The sequence below is a fragment of the Dama dama genome, chromosome 9 (genome assembly GCF_033118175.1).
Source record: "Dama dama isolate Ldn47 chromosome 9, ASM3311817v1, whole genome shotgun sequence".
Classification (NCBI taxonomy): Eukaryota; Metazoa; Chordata; class Mammalia; order Artiodactyla; family Cervidae; genus Dama; species Dama dama.
This window is the reverse complement of record NC_083689.1, coordinates 55,902,556-55,923,568: the sequence shown is the minus strand read 5'-3', so window position 1 is coordinate 55,923,568 and position 21,013 is coordinate 55,902,556. Positions and strand designations below refer to the sequence as shown.

The 21,013-nt window shown below is 40.9% G+C and overlaps 1 protein-coding gene and 1 non-coding gene across 4 annotated transcripts in view; one reads left to right on the top strand and one right to left on the bottom strand.

Moving 5' to 3' along the window:
• LOC133062507 (uncharacterized) overlaps positions 1–21,013 on the bottom strand; it is a 267,806-nt gene that overhangs the window by 12,394 nt on the left and 234,399 nt on the right. The window lies entirely within an intron of this gene.
• Positions 11,292–11,398, top strand: LOC133063070 (U6 spliceosomal RNA). The gene has a single exon (XR_009694361.1). It is a non-coding gene; the product is annotated as a U6 spliceosomal RNA (small nuclear RNA).

Here is a 21,013-nt window from a genome sequence, read left to right as displayed (position 1 = left end):
AGGAGAACGTAAAACTCCAACTGTGACAGGTGCTTACAAGGGAGAAGTATTCAGTGTCCTCAAAATACATAACGGAGGATTTATCTCACTCTTAAGTATCTCAGGGACTTCCCCGAGAAAGTGAGCTGTTACATGCAAGAAGAGTAAGAACTGACTAGCTAAAGAGGTGGAGTATGGGCTGTGAAGAACATTCCAGACAGAGGCAGTAGCATGTGCTAAGGCCCTGTGGCAGATGGGAACACAATGCCAGTGAGGCCCAAGAGTGGAGAGCATGGGATGGGGAGCATGGTGCAAACCGAGGCCAGCCAGCAAGACAGAGGCCAGTGACGGAAGAGGGAATCAGGTGGATTCCACTGTCCAGCACATATAGATAACCAAGTGGACACTCTATCTACATGATCATTTTCTCTCCCCCTTCCCTTTCCCACACAATTGAATTAAATCACTTCTCTAGACCCTCTGCCAAAGAACACAAATAATCAGTATCAGCATGCATGCCCCTGGCCTGGGTTCAAATTTAGACTGTAAAATGTATTCCAGATTTAAAACTTTGGGGGTTGAGGTTATATTTGTTAAATATTTAGATCTTGCCCTGAGGCTTTTATTCACTCCATCCAGCAGGTGAAGTACAGGAAAAGGATTTTTGTTCCCAACAAATTCTCTTACAGCTAAAAGGAAAAGCAAGGTTTGCCAGCACAGTCAAGGGTGAGAGATAAAACAAGGAAGCAGTGATCATGTACTTGAGTCTCATTCATATGGAAAACATGAACTAATTAGCGTCTTGGTGCTGTTGCTTCCACAGATTCTGAATTTGACGTTTCTGTCCAAGTTTGGGTAGCTACGCTATTAATCAGTCCAAAAACAAATGAAGCAGCTTAAAAAGAATCACACAACCAAAAACCACATCCTTCACAAGATAGAAAAACAGAATGATAACTTGGAAACTCTTCAGGGATGGTGCCAGTCTCAGGGTTGGGGGGAAGTTGGCTGTCTGATGGAGATGTCTTAATTTGGGTATGAAGATAGATAACAAAAATGTGTTTTCACAGATCTAACAAGAAAAATCCGATGGACCACATTACCCTGCAGTAACTGGCTTCTTAAAGACCTATGATCAAATAGCAACCCCACAGAAAGAAAATAGAAACCAAAGAGAAAGAGAGAAGAGACAGAATAGATTATTTTCGGTCTCCAGATTCTGTAAGAACGTGACTGATTACAATAAGCATTCAGAATTGATCTCCCTCCTTTCTCTAGAAGGCACGGAGACCTGCCTTGCTGACAACCAAGATAGTTCTCGCTGCTATGGAGAGGGGCCTGTAGCAGATACCGGAGAAAGAAAAGAGAAGGGGGTCCAATGAGGAATCTACTGCCTGGCTGGGGAACGTGGTGTATAAACAAGTCATTGGAAGGTCACACGGGACAGCACTGAAAGAAATGTGTACAGGGGGCCACAGAAGCCCGGGCGGGAGGAAAGGCTCTTCCCAAAGGAGATGGAGAAAGCTTACCAGAGGAGGTGCTGTGGAAGAGATGAGCAGGTGTCTACCAGGCGGGAAAGTGGGAAAGGAAAGGAAGACCACGGAGTCTCACCTCGTTCTTGGATCAGGCTGTGGAGAGTCAGCCTGTAACAAGTCACACACAGTCAAAGGCAGCCCTGAAAAGCCTGCAGGGAGAAGGATATACTCTCTCTCGGAAGTCTTTGGCAAGGGTTTAGGCAGCTATGTCATAGGAATGTTGTGAATAAGTAAGCACTCTAGTCACACTCACTGGCAAAGTGCCCCCAGGACAATGTGGGTAACAGCAGAGTCGTGCCTCACCCTTTCTCCCCAGGGAGTACACATGCATGGGGCAGACAGGCAAGCAGATCACCCACGCTATTTATCTTTCTCCTTCTCTCTCTCTCCCCACCCCCAAATCTCTCTCTCCTGGGTGAGTAAAGTTGATTTCCTCTAAGTAAACTATGTCTACATCATGTCACTTTCCTGCCAAACACAGGATATCAGCTTGGTATTACCAAACTCTGCTATTAATAATGTGACTTCCCTAAGCCTGGGTTTCTACATCCCTAATACAAGGAGAACATAAAAGCTTTTTTTATAAAGTTAAGGATTAAAGAACTCATCTGTGCATACTACATAGGGCTCTGCTTGGTACAGAGTAGGTGGTTAACAGCTGTGCACTGCAATTATTATTACTCCAATCAGAGAAGACAGCATGTGTTCAGGCACAGAGGTGCAAAGGAGAATGGTATACTGAAAGGGTGGTGTACAGCAAGACTAACAAGAGGTAAGGCTGTAAGGTAGGCTCTAGAGAATTTGTAAAAGTTCTTCATTGCAGGACTAAGTTCAGTCTCCACCTGTGGGCAAGAAGGAAGCATCAGAGTCTTTAAGCAGTTAAGCCATAACTCTACATTTAAACTGAGATAGCTCTGGCTATAATATGGAAGAGAAGATGGGAAAACAATCCAGGAAGCTACTATAAGAGCTTGGCTTTGAGATAATGAGAACCAGAACTGATGGTGATGGTGGTAGTGATGATGATCGACTGTCTTAGGGTGGGTTCCACCAAGGCTGGGAGCAGATCCCAAGAAGCACAAGTAAGGGAAGGAAAGTAAAAAGAGGAATGGGAGGAAGGTCAACAAAGGCACATCACTGATCACATCACTGCTGTGGAATAGAGGGTGGGGGTGGGGGGCTCGGTTTCTCTGGGAGCCTCTCAAGGATTATGGAGAAGACACCTCAGAACTGCCCCAATAAAGAAAGTGGGTACTTTCCTTCTCTGGTTGTAAGCTTCCGCTAGAGGTATAATCCCAGCATTTCTGGGCTTCTCTGCCTCTCACCTGAGCAAAGTCACATAACACCCAGGGAAGTTCTCAGACAGAGAAAAAGAGGGAGGCAGGCCTTGAGGTGAGAAGCTGTCAGCTTGAAAGGAGACTGTCCACCAGGACTGCATGTGAGCTCAGAAGTGGCTGAAGGGATGGGCATTAGGGCACGATGATGACAGTAGTTACAGCAGATAAACCTGTGAGTGCTTACTGTGGGCCAGGCATGGTACTAAGCATTTCATTTAAATGCATTACCACAGTCTTTCCTTACAAACCCTAGAACAACCCCTAGAACCCCATTTTATAGATGGGGACACTGAAACACTAAGAGGTTATGACATGTTCAAAGTCAAACAGCTAGTAAGATATGAACTAATGCAGTCTGACTCCAAAGCCCACACCTTCAGTCTCCACGGTATGCTGCCTAGAGATGATGGCAATGAGTTGGGAAGAGGTGTATTCAAGAATGATTTAGGACAGTGCAGTGCTGTCCAATATGTTAGCCCCTAGCCATATAAGGAGCAGGGGCCAACAGAGGATGAGATGGTTGGATGGCATCACCAACTTGATAGACATGAGTCTGAGCAAGCTCTAGGAGTTGGTGATGGACAGGGAAGCCTGGCATGCTGCAGTCCATGGGTTGCCAAGAGTCAGACATGACTGAGCAACTGAACTAACCTGATATGTGGCTACAGAGCATTGGGAAATGTGACCAGTGCGACTGAAGAATTGAAGCTTAAATTTAAATTTAAACAGCCATGCATGGCTAATGGCCACTCCACTGAACAATGCAAATTTAAGAGTTGGAACACCTTGCCCTTGAAAAAAGTGAGTATGACTTAGACCTTTACTAACATGGCAATGTTACAATGCATCATGAAATGTGTCACAGTTAGTTATAAAATTACACAATTCTGAAATTGGTGAATTTTGATTTAAACAATATTTTAAAAAATCAAACTAACACAGGTACATAGCTTTAAAAATCATATAACACTACAAGATGTTAACAAAAAACAGTTGTCCCTCTTCCCATTGTACTCCTGGTTCCTGCTTCCCAGAGGCAAGCACTTTCATCATAGCTCAGTTGGTAAAGAATCTCCCTGCAAAGCAGGAGACCCCAGTTTGATTCCTGGGTCAGGAAGATCTGTTGGAGAAGGGATAGGCTACCCACTCCATATTCTTGGGCTTCCCTTGTGGCTCAGCTGGCAAAGAATCCATCTGCAATGTGGGAGACCTGGGTTCAATCCCTGGGTTGAGAAGATCCCCTGGAAAAGGGAAAGGCTACCCCAGTATTTTGGCCTGGAGAATTCAATGGGGTTGCGAAGAGTTGGACACGACTGAGTGACTTTCACTTTAAATATTTCTGATGCTTTGTTTTTCTAAACAATATGCTGATGCTTCATTTCTTGATTTTTCTTCAATATTAAATAGTATCTATTGCTTTCATTTTGTCGAAGGTAAGGATTTAGCTTTTTTCTCTACCCAGCAGCCAGCTACGTCATAGCCTCCACCCCATCCCAGTGACCTTCCATAGTCACACAGCATCACTGATTAGTGCAAGATTCAATGTTTATACTTGTAAACTGCGTAACTGTTACAGATAAGCCACGGATGACTGCTTGTCTTTTCTTATGTAGGTATCTGTTTTTCATTTCTTTCATTTTCAACTTTTTCATCACTAATTGAACCCCAGAATTTCTGACAAAGCTCTAAAAAGACTCTCAGTACAATCAACCACATTGTTTATCAGTTCAATTTTCATTGAGATGTCATCTCTGGAGCCCATGGGGCAATCACCCTATGACTTCCTCCATATTTTCCTAGGATCTCTTATGCCTCTCTCCTGTTTTAGCTATGCAATTCCAGGATCTATACAATCCTTTTTTAGTTAGCCCCACAATTATAAATACTTCCTCCAGCAGCTTTCTTACAACTTGTTACGCAAAAAGTTACTTTACAAGGCCTTTGTGTCTGAAAATGTCTTCATTGTAACATTACACTTGGTTGACAGTCTGGCTGAGTAAGAAAGCCTTAGAAATCATTCTCACTCAGAAACATGAAGGAACTGTTCTTTTGTCCCACAAGTGTATAGTGCTTATAGGAAGAATACGATGCCATTCTGATTCCTGATCAATTGAATATCACCTCTTTTCGTCTCTGGAAGTTTTCAACATCTTGTTAACACTTCCAGTGTTTCAAAGGTTATAATAATGTGCCTTGGTGCGGGATCTTTTTATTCACTATGCTGAGTTTATGGTGGGCCATTTTAGTCTAGAAATACATGACTTTTTGTCCTAAGGAATTGTCTGGTAAAACTTCTTAATTTTCTTCTTCCCATTTACTCAGTTCTTTTTCTCTCTGTGCCCCCACCCTCCACCCCAGCCACAAACACACATTCTCTCTCTCCCTCTCTCACAGTTCTATCTCTTTGGAGACTCCTAATTAATACAGTTTGTTAGACATGAAAACAGCAATATGATTGTGTAGAGAAAAGCCTAATTTTTTGTAGATGCATACTAAAGTGTATGCATCTGTGTGTGCTCGGTCACTCAGTCTGATTCTTTGCAACCCCATGGACTATAGCCTACCAGACCCTCTGTCCATGGGATTATCCAAACAAGAGTACTGGAGTGGGTTGCAATGTCCTTGGAAGAGGATCTTCCCAACCCAGGGACTGAACCCGTGTCTACTCCATCTTCTGCACTGGCAGTAGATTGTTTACCACTGAGCCACCTAGAAAGCCCACATGCTAAAGCATTTAGGGGTAAAATGTTATGATGTGATATATAATTTACTTCACAATGGTTCAGCAAACACAGACAAAGCAAATATGGCAAAATGTTAACTAATAAATATATGTGATGAGTATACAGGTCTTTATTATACTCTTCTCTATACTTTTCTGTTCCAAACTTCCCAGAATAGAAAGTCAAATCAAATAAGAAAATGAAATATCAGAGAAGTAAGTAGGAATTGGCAGTGCTAGGGATTCATCTGATCCCTCTAGTAATCAAGTAGATGAAGTCTTTAAAGTTTCTATAGAGAAGTGGGTACACAACAGACCCTTGAGTGGGAGGTAGGCAAGAAACTATTATCAAGACTACTGCTGACCAGAAGTTTTGAAGAGCTATATTGTCAGTGAAGAAATGGATCAAGAAAACTCTATCCACTGGGCTACGGATATGGCTTTCCTTAGCTCTGTATTATGAGACAGAAGAGCTTCCCTGTAAGAATTTATTATCATGAGCCTGTGCTCAAGTAGACTTAGACTCAAATTTTTACTACATGACTGACCTCTAAAAGCCCCTAGCCATAGACATTAATAAAACAATGGTCCATAATATTCTCTGGACACCAGGAAAAAAGAAACAAAAACCTCTTTGCAGATTCAAACCCTCAAATCAGGATGTAGTATTTTTCCATGTTTAATGCACTCCAGATCATTGGTTCATCATCCAAAATCTACTTAGAAAAAGTTGAATGAGAGAGAGACAGTAGACACAACTCGTCAGCAGCACTGCTAAACACCCAAGAACTTCAGATGCTGGAAATACTATTAGACATTAATTTTATATAGACCATAAAATAAATATATTTATAATGAGAGAAATAAAAAGACTACTATAGACCCTTAGGCAGATTTAATTCAGAAAGGAACCAAATGGGTGAACTATTTCCAGGAATGTAAGAGGACTGAAATGATCATGAAACCCTCTTACAGATAACAATGATAAAAACATAATTTTAAAGAAGTATGTTGCTTTTGTTTTTTTTAAGAGCAACTTTCAAGACCCCGGAGAGAGTCTGAAAGAAGGAGGATTTACTCTCCAAAAACTGCCACAGGAAAGGGTCAGAATTGAGAGTTTATTGTCTTTCCGGCTGGAGGTAGTGCCCAACTCTACAGCTTTAACTGTGGGAAAAAAAAAAAAACAGCAGTGGAAAATCACACCCTTACTAGCCAAAGTGCCAGAGATCAAAGTTCAATGCCGAAAAAGTAGTTAGAAGTCTAGAGGAAAAACACTGGCAGCAAAAATAAAAAATAAAAAAATAAAACACCACCAAAAAACCCCACAGAAGGAGTATACAACTTTGAGTATAAACTCTGCGCAAATCCCAGGCCAAGCACTCAACTATGCATGTGCAGGAGGAGGCACTAAGGAGCCTGGTGAAAAAGTGGGTAAGAGCCAGAGACAAATCTGCTCCTTAATGACAGAGTTGTGTGCAGCCCTATCTGTAAGTCTGCTGCCTTTTTTTAAACTGAGTAAACTTTCCAACCGTGCGCAAGTGTCAGAAAGTTGGAACTTATAGGCTTGAAAGATCTGGAACAGAGCCCCCAAATCAGTCAAACAGCTTATTAGGACAACTGGAATCCCGAGAAGAAAATAAAAAAAGAATGACCAACAAATTATACAGAAACAAGGAAAAAAATCTCAAGGGACCAGGAAAAAAAGTAGCAGTGGGAAGTTGTAAGAATAGAGATTCCAGTTGCTTCATATCAGAAGGGTGACAAAGTTTGCAGTTGCAGTCCAGAAAAGTTAATTGGCTACTAGAACTAAATACACACACACACACACACACACACACACACACACACACACACACACACTCAGAAAAATACAACAGAATCTACAGTAGCCATAATGTACTATCTGCAAGTTCCAATTTTCAACCAGAAGTGAACATTCAAAGAAATATCAAAGTGTGCTCTATACTCAGGGGAAAGGGCAGCCAATAGAAACAGACTCTGAACAGTTCCAGATATTGCATTTAGGAAACACAGAGAAGCAGTAATTATAAATATGTTCAAATAACTAAAGGAAACTAGGCTATAACACTGAATGAACAGCTAGGAATTCTCAATAGAGAAATGGAAACTAAAACAAAACAAATGGAAATTCTAGAGATGAAAAGTAAAAAACTGAATTTTTAAAATTCACTATATGAGTTCAACCACATTTGGTGGACAACAGAACAAAGAACTGGTGAACTTGAAGACAGAGCAATAGAAATGCCCAAAGAGCACAAAGAATGAAGACTGGAGAAAATTGAGGAGAAGCCCAGACACCTAAGAGGACAATGTACAAATGCTCAATACACATGAAATTGGATTTCCAAAGGACAAGGAGAAAGAAAAGGGGCCAGAAAAACATATATATGAAGAAATAATTGTTGAAAATGTCTCAAAGGGTAACAAAGAAACTCCTAAGGGTGATTAAAATGTTTTGTTTTTTTGATTGTGGTGGTAGTTCCCTGTGTGCATACATTTATCAACATGCATCTAACTATACAATTTAAATGATGTGCTTCACTGTACATGTATTATATCTTAATAAAGTTCAAAAATGTAAATGATAAAATATATTTCTCCCTTCCACTAAAAAAAAAAAATCCTTACAAATGGGCTAAATATTATGGACATATCTGAAGAGAGAATCTGGGTAAAAAGAAAAATAAATCTGAAAAAATTAACCAGGATGTAACATGGTAAGATCAATAAGAGGTCAAGAGACAAGGAGAACAGAATGAAAGGAAGAGCTGTAGTATGAGAGCTGAGTGGAAACACGGACTGAGGGTATCTAGAGAGATTTTCACTGAGAATTTTCCAGTTTCGATGAAACATGTGCATCCAAAGATTTAGGACACATATGAAGTCCTATGCAGTATAGAGAAAACTATATCCACATCTAGCTGTGAATATGGAGAATACCATAGAGAATATCTCAAAAACAGTGGGAGGAAAGAGCCATTACCTATAAAGTGGCTTTTAGACTGGCAGCAGACTTTTCAGCACAGTAGTGGCAGAGAAGAGTAGAATCGGGTCTTCAAAGTGCTCAAAGAAAAAAATATCAACCTACTCCCTACTGGTACCTCATAACCAGTGGCAGAGTCATTTCTACACAGCACCTTGAATTATGAGCATTCACTCCCAGGCCATCAAAATACGTCCAGTCTCTTAGGCTATTAAGGGACTTTATTTAAAGTAAACAGTGTTAATGTGTTGAGGGTGTTAATGACTTAATACTGTGGACTGCCAGTGTTGACTTAAGCCATTTTTATTATAAAATTACTTAAATACACACAAATATATAAAACTAGGTATAAACTCTTATGCTTATAGTTCTTACATGACTATTAAACCAAATTTATAAATAAGTATATGTGATTAGCATGCATGCATGCTCAGTCGTGTCCCACTCTTTGCAACCCCATAGCCTGTAGCCCACCAGGTTCCTCTGTCCGTGGAATTTTCCAGGCAAAAACATTGGAGTTGAGTTGCCATTTCCTACTCCAGGGGATCTTCCTGACCCAGGAATTGAACCCTCATCTCTTGAGTCACCTAAATTGGCAGGTGGATTCTTTACTACTGTGCCACCCTGGGAAACCATATGTGACTTATTTAAAAAGAAATTAAAAATAAGAATTGCAATGCCAATAAAACCCAAAATACAGACATAAATGTGACAGATGATATGAGTTTCTGAGACAGTGAACTGAAACTGAAAAGTGTTTAATAGCAGAAAGATACAGTTGTGTGTTTTCTCTTTCACAAAATGAGGCTTAGTGTGATGGATCTAGAGTCAGGATGCCTAGGCTGAATGCCCTTGATGACATGGGCAAGTGACTTAATCTCTGTAAGCCCCACCACTCCCCTGTAAAATATGGTGAGTATCAACTCAATAGGGATGTTGTGAGGATTAAATAGAAGCGAAGTACTTAGTCTACAAAAACAGCTTTATAAATTACTGTTTTTGTTGTTGTAATTTGTTCTTTTAAATAATAAAACAATTGGATCTTCTGTTCCATTATTTTGAAAGGCTAATCAATTTAATGTGGTACCCTAAAATGCAATATCAAAAACATCCCCTACAAGGAAAAGAAATCCTAATGAACTTGGGACTTACAAAGTTGGCTCTTTGCTGCATCTTTGACTGCAATAAAAATAAGGTGCCAACCACACCAAGCTTTAGAGACTGGAATGACTCTGTCAGTGGGAGCCACCTGAGGACTCAATTTGGATACCATGTTTTATCTTTAGTCTACTCTGCAACAGGATGTCAATGGCCTTCCCTTGGTCCCACTCTGAGCAGAAACACCCATGCAAACCTTGGAATCAAAACAAAATAGCCAGGCTGAGTCATGGGGTAATCACCCAGGTGATCCAAAATAGATTTACAGTCCTTTTTAAAGAACCTCCCAGAAATAGAAAGACACATACACACCACCATCACCTCTACAGATTTAACAGCTTCCAGTAAATGAAGGGATTTAAGCCAAAGGAGTCTCCCCAGGGGTGACAATCCTAGACTTGGTGGCAGGCTGTAGCAGAACGCTGGTTAAAGAGAGAGCTTGGCATCCTTTAGGGGTAAAAGAATGCTTCCACATTAAAAACAAAACACACACACACAAACTTATGATAAGAAAGGCTGGACTAAACAATGTCTACAATATTTATCAAGGGAAATTTAACAAGCAAATTAGTAACAGGAGGAGAAACTTTTCACTACTTAAAAACATCACTCATTATCAGAGAAAAGCAAATCAAAACCACAATGAGGTACCATTACACGCCAGTCAGGATGGCTGCTATCCAAAAGTCTACAAGCAATAAATGCTGGAGAGGGTGTGGAGAAAAGGGAACCCTCTTACACTGTTGGTGGGAATGCAAACTAGTACAGCCGCTATGGAGAACAGTGTGGAGATTTCTTAAAAAACTGGAAATAGAACTGCCATATGACCCAGCAATCCCACTTCTGGGCATACACACTGAGGAAACCAGATCTGAAAGAGACACGTGCACCCCAATGTTCATCGCAGCACTGTTTATAATAGCCAGGACATGGAAGCAACCTAGATGCCCATCAGCAGACGAATGGATAAGGAAGCTGTGGTACATATACACCATGGAATATTACTCAGCCATTAAAAAGAACTCATTTGAATCAGTTCTAATGAGATGGATGAAACTGGAGCCCATTATACAGAGTGAAGTAAGCCAGAAAGATAAAGAACATTACAGCATACTAACACATATATATGGAATTTAGAAAGATGGTAATGGTAACCCTATATGCAAAACAGAAAAAGAGACACAGATGTACAGAACAGACTTTTGAACTCTGTGGGAGAAGGCGAGGGTGGGATGTTTCAAAAGAACAGCATGTATATTATCTATAGTGAAACAGATCACTAGCCCAGGTGGGATGCATGAGACAAGTGCTTGGGCCTGGTGCACTGGGAAGACCCAGAGGAATCGGGTGGAGAGGGAGGTGGGAGGGGGGATCGGGATGGGGAATACATGTAACTCCATGGCTGATTCATGTCAATGTATGACAAAACCCACTGAAATGTTTTGAAGTAATTAGCCTCCAACTAATGAAAAAACAAAAAAACAAAAACACCCATTTAAAAAAAATGACTTTAGCTCCTATCATACACAAATGAAGCTACTTAAAAGTAAATTATAGTGCTCGCTTCGGCAGCACATATACTAAAATTGGAACGATACAGAGAAGATTAGCATGGCCCCTGCACAAGGATGACACGCAAATTCGTGAAGCGTTCCATATTTTTAAAAAAAAAAAAAAAAAGTAAATTATAGCTATCTCTTAATTAAGGAAAGTCTATTAAGCTCTTGGTCTCAAAGGTACATCCTTGAAGGTAATCAAAATCTATCTATTCCCCATACTTACAGTTCAGGCTTGCCCTACTGCCAATTATTCTAAATGAGGAAGGAATTTGCTGAGTTATCTGAGTCTAGGTAGGTCCAGATATATTTTACAAATAAAAAGCAGATTATTCTTAAGGAGAAAGCTATTTCTCACTTGGCATTTTCTGCCCCTATCTTTAAGTGCTCGCCTAATGGCATGGCAAACACTGGTGAAATATAGCAAAGACCACGCAAAGTAGATCTCACGAAATATTTAACAAAGACCACTCTGACCCATTTTATTTTCAATGGAGAAATAACTCCAAAAAGAATGAAGAGACAGAGCCAAAGCAAAAATAACACCCAGCTATGGATGTGATTAGTGATGGAAATAAAGTCTGATGCTATAAAGAGCAATATTGCATAGGAACCTGGAATGTTAGGTCCATGAACCAAGGCAAATTGGAAGTGGTCAGACAGAAGATGGCAAGAGTGAACATCGACATTTTAGGAATCAGTGAACTTAAATGGACTGGAGTGGGTGAATTTAACTCGGATGACCATTATATCTACTACTGAGGGCAAGAATCCCTTAAAAGAAAGGGAACATTTCATACAAAGATGGGCTCAATAAAGGACAGAAATGGTATGGACCTAACAGAGGCAGAAGATATTAAGAAGAGGTGGCCAGAATACACAGAAGAACTGAAAGAAAAAAAAAAAAAAAAAAAAGATCTTCATAACCCGGATAATCACAATGGTGTGCTCACTCACCTAGAGCCAGACATTTTCAAGTGTGAAGTCAAGTGGGCCTTAGGAAGCATCACTATGAAGAAAACTAGTGGAGGTGATGGAATTCCAGTTGAGCTATTTCAAATCCTAAAAGATGATGTTGTGAAAGTGCTGAACTCAATATGCCAGCAAATTTGGAAAACTCAGCAGTGGCCACAGGACTTGAAAAGGTCAGTTTTCATTCCAATCCCAAAGAAAGGCAATGCCAAAGAAAGCTCAAACTATGGCACAATTGCATTCATCTCACACGCCAGCAAAGTAATGCTCAAAATTCTCCAAGTCAGGCTTCAATAGTACATGAACCGTGAATTTTCAGATGTTCAAGTTGGATTTAGAAAAGGCAGAGGAACCAGAGATCAAATTGTCAACATCCACTGGATCACTGAAAAAGCAAGAGAGTTCCAGAAAAACATCTATTTCTACTTTATTGACTATGCCAAAGTCTTTGACTGTGTGGATCACAACAAACTGTGGAAAATTCTTAAAGAGATGGGAATACCAGACCACCTGACCTGCCTCCTGAGAAATCTGTATGCAGGTCAAAAATCAACAGTTAGAACTGTACATGGAACAACAGACTGGTTACAAATCAGGAAAGGAATAAGCCAAGGCTGTATATTGTCACCCTGCTTATTTAACTTATATGCAAGAGTACATCACGAGAAATACTGAACTGCATGAAGCACAAACTGGAATCAAGATTGCCAGGAGAAATATCAATAACTTCAGATATGCAGATGACACCACGCTTACGGCAGAAAGCAAAGAAGAACTAAAGAGCCTCTTGATGAAAGTGAAAGAGGAGAGTGAGAAATTTGGCTTAAAACTCAACATTCAGAAAACTAAGATCATAGCATCTGGTCCCATCACTTCATGGCAAATAGATGGGGAAATAAAGGAGACAGAGACAGACTTTATTTGGGGGGGGGGGCCTCCAAAATCACCGCAGTTGGTGATTGCAGCCATGAAATTAAAAGACGCTTGCTCCTTGGAAGAAAAGCTATGATCTACCTAGATAGCATATTAAAAACAGAGACATTACTTTGCCAACAAAGGTCCATCTAGTCAAGGCTATGGCTCTTCCAATAGTCGTGTATGGATGTGACAGTTGGACTATAAAGAAACCTGAGTGCTGAAGAATTGATGCTTTTGAACTGTGGTGTTGGAGAAGACTCTTGAGTCTCTTGGACTGCAAGGAGATTCACCCAGTCAATCCTAAAGGAAATCAGTCCTGAATATTCATTGGAAGGACTAATGTTGAAGCTGAAACTCCAATAACTTTGGCCACCTGATGTGAAGAACTGACTCACTGGAAAAGACCCTGATGCTGGGAAAGATTGAAGGCAGGAGGAGACGGGGATGACAGAGGATGAGATGGTTGGATGTCATCACCGACTCAATGGACATGAGTTTGAGTAAGCTCTGGGAGTTGATGACGGACAGGGAAGCCTGGAGTGCTGCAGTCCATGGGGTCACAAAGAGTCAGACACGACTGAGCAACTGAACTGAACTGAACTCTGACCCAAGCAAAACATTACACCATGGCCTGAGAAAGCTGCACACAGAGGCTGGCTCCACTGACGGGCTCCAGCCTGTTACCTGGAGTCCACTTTCCCTGTACCCAAATTGTGACTGCCTCCTCCTCCTCCCAGGATCCTGAGGAGACCGATGGATAAAAAATTGCTGGAATTCCTCAAATCCTTTAAGTACAAAGAACAATGACTAGATTCAGACCAAACACCTCCCACCCCACCAATTTAAACTAAAAAGTGGGAGTGACTAAAGAACTGAAAGCAAAGACTCAAACAGATACTTGTACACCCAAGTTCACAGCTGTACTATTCACAATAGCCGAGAGGTAGAAGCCAGCCAAGTGCCCATCAACAGATGAATGGATAAACAAAATGTGGTATATACATACAAGGGAATACTATTCAGCCACAAAAAGGAATGAAGTGCTGATATAGGCCACAACAGAAATCAATCTTGAAAACGTTATACTAAATGAAATAAGCCAGACACAAAAGGACAGTTATTGTATGGTTCTACTTACTTGTGATAGCCAAAATAGGCAAATTTACAGAGACAGAAAGTAGGCAAGAGGCTAGTAGAGGTTGGAGGGAATGGAGAATTATTGCTTAATGGCTAAAGAGTTTCTGTGTGAAGTGATGAAAATGTTATGGAACAAACAGTAGTGATGGTTGCACAACACAGTGAATATAATTAATACCATAAAACTGTACACTTAAATATGGTTAAAGTGGCAAGTCTTGTGGTAAATGTATATTACCACACTTTTAAAAAATGAGAGACTCAAATCACTGAAAATAACCCAAATGTCCTTCACAGGTGTTGTATATCCCAAAGCTGTAATAAAATGGAACTACTTACATACACACACAACAACTGGGATGAATCCCAAGGGCTTTATGCTGAGTAAAGAAGGCAGTTTCTGAAGATGACACACGGTAGTGTCCATTTAATGACATTCTCAAAAAGAAAAACTCGAGGGCTAGCGATCAGACCAGTGGTTGCCAGGAGCTGGGGATGAAAGGAAGCATATGCTTATAAAGAGATAGCACAGAGGTTTTAGGGGCGTACCCTGACTGTGGTGATAGCCATATACATCTAAGCACATATTAAAATCCAGAACTACTCTTCATAAATTTTTTTCAAGCTAAGTTTAAAAAAAAACTGTGGGGTACAAGGAGAAATAGCACTCACTGCTATCCGGTTCTCGTAACCACCGATCGCTGCTTCCTTGCTCGTGCCTCCCTGTATTTTCTGTGCATTTCTCTACCTCTTAAAATATCCAAAGATCACAGACTGGAAAACATGCTTTGTAAAATTATAATGAAGGGTCCATGCTGCTATTCCTAGAAGGAATTCTTTTCCCTGCATCACATCCATCCACATATAATCACCCCATCTGTCTTTCTAGCCTTGATATCTTTCCTGGATGAAATTTGATTCACTTGGGAAAAGAAATGTGGCTGTGTCCCATTGCTGCCAGCCACAGGGTCTTGGAAATGATCAGATTACACATCTGTCACGACATGATGGGAATGCTCAGAGTGCTTCCTCCGAGGTACAAACTCGACAAATTCGTGTTCTCACAGTGGAGCTTCCCAGGCTGTTTAACAGTGATAGCCTCCACCACCACTCCCCCTGAAAAACATTTCTAGTTCCATGACTATGAGTACCTGGAAGGAGCCAGTCCCACCAGAGCCCACATCTAAGGTTCCATCTAATAAACACACCAAAAAGCTGTGGGAAACTCTGGATCCAAACCAATGGTCTGCAGGAGAAAAACGGAAAGAGAAAGCTCCCAGCTAGCTCATGTTTCCGTGGCAATTCACGCTGCACTGGCAGCCTTGGCCTTTGGAAGCCTCTGAAAACCCCTGGGGCATTATTTATGACAGTTAAAGGCGCTGGGTGGGAGTCAGGCAGATGGGAAAAAGCAAAGAGGAGCTGGCCTGCTGGATCTCATCATGCTCTTCCTCACCTCTCCTGGCTGGGCAGGGGTGTCACCCAGGGAAAGAATACTTTACAAGCAAGCCATTCATCAGGGTTCCTAATTTAAAAGTTGGAAAGCGTAACACTGGAGCTGGTTTTGCCATCTTCCAACACCTCATTAACCTCCTCACTGTTCTTCTATTGAGGGCAAGAGCCTCAGGAGTTACTACAGAGGTTCCATCCTGAACACTTGAGAAGAAAAAGAAACAGTAACACTTCGCCTGATAAAAAAAAGAAAAGAAAAGAAAAGAAAACCCATATGACCACAAGAGTTGTGCCAGATCATGAATAAAACAGGAAGGACGTGACAAAGAGATCATCTACCTAGACTTTACCAAATTTAGGAATATTTCTCTTTATCCAGAGAGAAATAGAGGAGGAATAATAAATAATAACCAATTTCTCATAGGCCTTTCTTGTAAAGGGATGCTGTCACCCCACTTCTCTTTGAAGTAAACAGCTGAGAAACTTCTCTTTGAAGTAAACAGCTGAGAATAAATAGGGATTTGAGCCATACCGTGTACCAAGAAGCTGGATATTCTGTGAATTTTGAACTGAACCCAAGCATTCCTTTTTTTTTTTTTTTTTTTCTTTCAAAGGCAAAAACTAAGATTTTAAATACATCAATAAAGCCTTGGAATATAGTTCAAACTGAAACCATGTCCATTTATTTTCTGAACTGGTAAAATGAAATATAAAAACATTCACTCAACCAAACCAGTATTTCTCTGTGTTTGAGTCTGTCTCTGGGATCGTAGACACAGGAGGAAACTACTAGACTCTTTCGGGGCAAAGCATCCAACTCCATCTCATCACTGGTGAGAATTTAGCAAGACTGAGGGAAAAGGTCCCAAGTGTTTACACGAAGCCCAAGGGCAGAATCCAAAACTCTAGGTCTCATCTGAATCTCAGGCATTCTTTCTTGCCCATAAGAACCAGAAGCCCTTCCTTTCTTGGCCCCCCATAAGAAAAAAGCTACACAGCCCATTATCTTTCCCAGTGAAAATAAGAGATCAAGAAGCCAGGAGATGAATTCTAACACTCACTGATTTTCTTGGGCCTAGAGCAAATCACCAAGGCTGTGACACTGCTGTCCAGCCTCTTGGATCCCTTCCAAAAGGTTTAATGGATATCTTCATCAATCTGAATGGATCAGAAGGGATGGGAAAGGTGGCAGGCACAACAAGGCCAGATATTTTATCTTACCTACTTAGGAATTAATGGTGCATGAGGAGAGATTGCTAGACAAGCTGGAACACTAATATATCCTGGAAATGTTGACATTCTAGACACAAAGCATCGAAAACTGGTGATTTGTAGAACAGACATAGGACATGTGAATGAGCCATGGGCTGTCTCCTCTGAGAGCAAAGGACAGTGACATAGGTCTGGCCAACAGCCGTAACCATCTTTCGACATCTCTTTTGGTCCCGTCTTTTCCCTTTTTGTCAAAAGGGTCTGTTCTTGGCCTCTTCACTCTCCTTGGGTGACGACAGCTGTTCCTGCAGCTCTTGCCCTGCTCTACACACCTGCCCACCCTGAGGCAGATGGGTAATGGGGAGGTGTATGTGTTTGTGGGGCTGGACAGGGGTGGGAGTTAGGGAGCATGTCCCAGGAGACAGAAATGGTTTCTTTAAAGTTGGAGAGTCTGGTCAAATAATCCACTGCCAACTTCAAGGCTTTTCTATGTTTATACTCAGTATGATCATTTACAGGACCCATCTTATTGTTCACAAGTAAGGAAAATTAGAAGATTTCTGTGGGATTTGCTTAACTCTTTGGATATCAGAGCTTTTATAGCTTCCTTTAGCAAAATCATCCTGCACTTTCATAACACAAAATTATTGAAAGAATAAGAGAAAAATCTTCCAAAAGGAGTGACTCTTGAGCAGTCTCTGATTCTTGCCCCCTCTTCAAGAATTTTTCTGAAAAACACTGGGTTTTCTGCTGTGCCTGGCCACTGCCTCTAGTTGGAAGTAGAAACAAAATAAACTTTGTTTCCATTTATAAGTCTCAGACCAGTTGATGACTTTATCAATAGCATCACACAACAAACAAGCAAACATAAATAAAGAACATTTATGTCCTCATAGACAGTTTTAGCGCTTGAAATCTAGACACAGTCTAATCACCAAACTCTTTATATAAACTCTTTATATAACTCTTTTTCTTTTTATAAATAAGGAAACTAAGGCCCAAAGAGAGTAAGTGAAGGGCGTAGGGCCACAAAACTGTGGTAGTGGTGAACCTGATGAGCTTGAGCACTTACCTCTCCATCTTATGCCCTTGTCAATCTCCTAAGGTACAACTCTTTAAAACAAAGTCCTGATTCCCTCCTCCATTCTGAAGTTTTCTCCTCCTTGTCTCAACTACATGGCCTCTCTGTACCTTCTTGGTTCTGTGGCTCGTGGGAACCGCTTTACCCAAATATGTTACTGTATTCAAGGTTGAACTCCAACCACTCCAGCAAACCAATCCTTTTTTCTCATAAGCCTTCCATTCAGACCTGGTTTCCCATCTAAAAAATATGTCTAGTCCACAATGGAACTGCCAGTAATGGGGACGAACTACCTTGTGTCTCTGTGAATGGCCGTGGTTCAGATAACTTGTTCCAGCCTATTTATTAGTTTGTGGTGAGTCTCCCAAACAACACAGGCAAACAGACTCTCAAAATGTTAGGTACTGGACTTGCCTGGTGGCACAGCATATAAGAATCTGCGGGCCAATGCAGGAGACATGGGTTTGATTCCTGGTCCTTGGAACAACTAAATCCATGTACCATAAGGTACACATACTTTAATTTTTAAAGATGCAATTTTCCAGGCATAATCAAAATGGTTTATTAGATATTTATAAAATACCCTCCCTGGATTCTTCACTAAGCAATGGCAACTTACTAATAAATATCCTTTTTCCCCTTAAAACTTTTTGAATGTAATATTTTGCTTAGAAACCTGACATTACAGCAGCACAATACCCAGGGAGAAGTAAGATGGACACATGCCTCCTTGGGAATCACTGGAGTCATACCAATTCAAAAGCTCCTTTTGAAACTATTTTATACTAACCTGCTCAAAGGTTTTCTTTTTAATTTTTTATTTTACATCCAACTTTGTGAAAAAACTGAAGTGGTACCAGGATGTCCCACTGTTCACTCTGTCAGGGGTTCGCCTGAGGCAGGTTTGTATTTTTAGTCTTCACTACAAGAGAAATCATTTTCAAAAGCTGAGAGGCTAGAAGTTCCTATCATCCCTAATTCCAGATGATAGTTTCACTTTGCCTATTTCCTACATTTCTATCCACTTCTTCATATCTGGGATTATTTCCAAAGCCCTCAGACATTTCATTTTTTCTAAGGATTCTTGCATTAGATTATTTATTATAAGCTAATTAGCTATAGAACTTTCAGGTCTTTAATTTTGCTTTCTCCCTCCTTCTAGCCGCCTTAATTGCAACTGTCAACCATGGTTTGTTAAAAAGACAAGCTGCCTCTTGCTTTTTTGTTTTGTTCTGTCTGCCACATTGCACGGCTTGCAGGATCTTATTTCCCCAACCAGGGATCAAACCCAGGGTGCAGGCAGTGAAAACGCCAAGTCCTAACCACTGGACTCTCATGGAATTCCCAACAAGCTGCCTCTTGGAACACTGCTCTCAGGACATCTTTAAAGAAAACAGTCTTACCAATTGGAGGATGTAAAGCCTCCACAGGAGGACACAGGAGATGCCCAAGCCAGCAGCCCTCATCAACTACAAGACATATGAGTAAGGCCAACTTGGATCTTGCAGCCTAGATGCAAATAGTCAAGCAAGAACATGAGTGAACTAACATGAATCCAGCAGTGGAACTACCCAAGCAGTTCACAGAATGGTGAGAAAGAATAAATCATTATTATATTAAGCCACTCTGTGTGGGGGGGGAGGGGAGGTTCGTCCAGCAAAGGCTACCTGAAATATTAGCCAAATATTGAAATCTCTGTATACTTGAGAGCTTGAATAAGACCAAGAAACCTAATTTTGACATTTTATCAGAGGGCCTTCTCAGAATAATAATAACAATAAGATGGCAAATACAAAAAAAAGGGGGGTGGGCTAAGGATTAGAAAGAATAAAACTGTCCTTATTTGGAGATGACATGATTATACATTTGAATACTATGGAAGAATCTACTAGGTTTAAAAAGCAAATCTGATAAGGTCACTGCTTTATGATTGATACCAAAACCCTTTTTTTCTATATACAGTTCAGTTCAGTTCAGTCACTCAGTCATGTCTGACTCTTTGAGACCCCATGAACCACAACACGCCAGGTCTCCCTGTCCATCACCAACTCCCGGAGTCCACCCAAACCCATGTCCACTGAGTCGGTGATGCCATCCAACCATCTCCTCCTCTGTCGACCCCTCTCCTCCCGCCTTCAGTCTTTCCCAGCATCAGGGTCTTTTCAAATGAGTCAGTTTTTTGCATCAGGTGGCCAAAGTATTGGAATTTCAGCTTCAACATCAGTCCTTCCAATGAACACCCAGGACTGATCTTCTTTAGGATGGACTGGTTGGATCTCCTTGCAGTCCAAGGGACTCTCAAGAGTCTTCTCCAACACCACAGTTCAAAAGCATCAATTCTTTGGCACTCAGCATTCTTTATAGTCCAACTCTCACATCCATACATGACTACTGGAAAAACCATAGTCTTGACTAGACAGACCTTTGTTGGCAAAGCAATGTCTCTGCTTTTTTATATGCTGTCTAGGTTGATCATAACTTTCCTTCCAAGGAGTAAGCGTCTTTTAATTTCATGGCTGCAATCACCATCTGCAGTGATTTTGGAGCCCCCAAAAATAAAGTCAGCCGCTGTTTCCACTGTTGCCCCATCTATTTGCCATTAAGTGATGGGACTGGATGCCATGATCTTACTTTTCTGAATGTTGAGCTTTAAGCCAACTTTTTCACTCTCCTCTTTCACTTTCATCAAGAGGCTCTTTAGTTCTTCTTCACTTTCTGCCATAAGGGTGGTGTCATCTGCATATCTGAGGTGATTGATATTTCTCCCAGCAATTCCAGCTTGTGCTTCATCCAGTCCAGCGTTTCTCATAATGTACTCTGCATATAAGTTAAATAAGCAGGGTAACAAGATACAGCCTTGACGTACTCCTTTTCCTATTTGGAACCAGTCTGTTGTTCCATGTCTGATTCTAACTGTTGCTTCCTGACCTGCATACAGGTTTCTCAAGAAGCA